Consider the following 1,655-nt stretch of genomic DNA (forward strand, 5'->3'; position numbering starts at 1 on the left):
CCTCTGCAATTTCACGTATAATTCATTAGAGACATAATTATCTAGGGCTCAGAAACAGGAGATAGAGCCGGAATTGCCTTCTCTTCCATCCACCACTAGTGTCATTGTAGGGCAAGCTAGTTGGTCTCCATTAATCTAACTTCCCCTTGTGTTCATTCATGCTAAAGCCATTCACACTATGAGATGCCTTGTTTTACGCTAGGCCCTGGAGCTTTACAGAGCAATCATATCATATGCTGCCATCCTCAGAGTACACACATTTGAGAACTAAGGTTTGTGTTCATGATAAATTACCTCTGTACTATCACGTATGATTTGAATATAATAGGATGGGCCAATGAATAGCCTACAAAACTGAGTTATTAAGAGCACGGACTTCAGCATCAGCTTTTCTAGGTCTGAATCCCAGCTGTACCACTAACTAGCTGCATGACCTCAGTAGCTATGGGAAAGCTACCTAGTCTCATAGCAAACCAGGGCCTAAAGAGTCAGATGAACTTCAAGGTGGATTTGGAGTTTGGCAGATGAGAAGTGGGCGGGGTGGGGTGGGGGCTTGGTGCTACAGGCAGAAAGAGGAGTGTGTAGAAAACTAGCAAGGAGAGAAAAAGGATGTGGCAAATTCAAGGAGTACAGAAAGGAGAACATTGTGATTCAACACAGCAATGTGGCTGCAATACAGGTTGCAGAAATGGGATGGGGGAGGGGAGACTATGGCTGTCTTTGCAAGCCATGGACAGGGTTATCTTTTTTCTTTAAAAACTAATTATTAATGAGTAGTGACTGCTTAATGGGTAGGGTCTCCTCAGCGGGTGATAAAAATGTTTTGGAACTAGAGAGAGGCAATGGTTGCACAATATTGTGAATGTACTGTTGTTGATGTTGTTAGATGCCATTAAGTCGGTTCTCATTCACAGCAACCCTATGCCCAACAGAAAGAAACACTGCTCTGTCCTGCACCATCATCACAATCGTTGCTAGGTTTGAGCCCACTCTTGCAAACACTGTGTCAATCCATCTCGTTGAGGGTCTTCCTCTTTTTTGCTGACCCTCCACTTTACTAAGCATGATGTCCTTCTCTAGGGACTGGTCCCTCCTGATAACACCTCCAAAATAAAAAGACAAAGTCTCACTATCCTTGCTTCTAAGGCGCATCCTGGCTGTACTTCTTTCAAGATAGATTTGTTCATTCTTCTGGCAGTCCATGGTATATTCAATATTCTTTGCCATCACCATAATTCAAAGGCATCAATTCCTCTTTGGTCTTTCTCACTCATTGTCCAGCTTTCATATGCATATGAGGCAAATGAAAATACCATGACTTGGGTCAAGCACATCTTAGTCCTCAAGGTGATAGCTTTGCTTTTGAACATTTAAAGAAGTCTTTTGCAGCAGATTTGCCCAATGCAATACATCATTTGATTTCTTGACTGCTGCTTCCATGAGAGTTGATTGTGGATCCAAGTAAAATGAAATCCTTGACAACTTCAATATTTTCTCCGTTTATCATGATGTTGCTTATTGGTTCAGTTGTGAAGATTTTTGTTTTCTTTATGTCGAGTGTAATCCATACTGAAGGTTGTAGTCTTTGATCTCCATCAGTAAGAGCTCTAAGTCTTCTTCTCTTTCAGCAAGCAAGGTTTTGTCATCTGCATATC

This window comes from Trichechus manatus, unplaced genomic scaffold (genome assembly GCF_000243295.1).
Source record: "Trichechus manatus latirostris isolate Lorelei unplaced genomic scaffold, TriManLat1.0 scaffold00031, whole genome shotgun sequence".
NCBI classification, from domain to species: domain Eukaryota; kingdom Metazoa; phylum Chordata; class Mammalia; order Sirenia; family Trichechidae; genus Trichechus; species Trichechus manatus.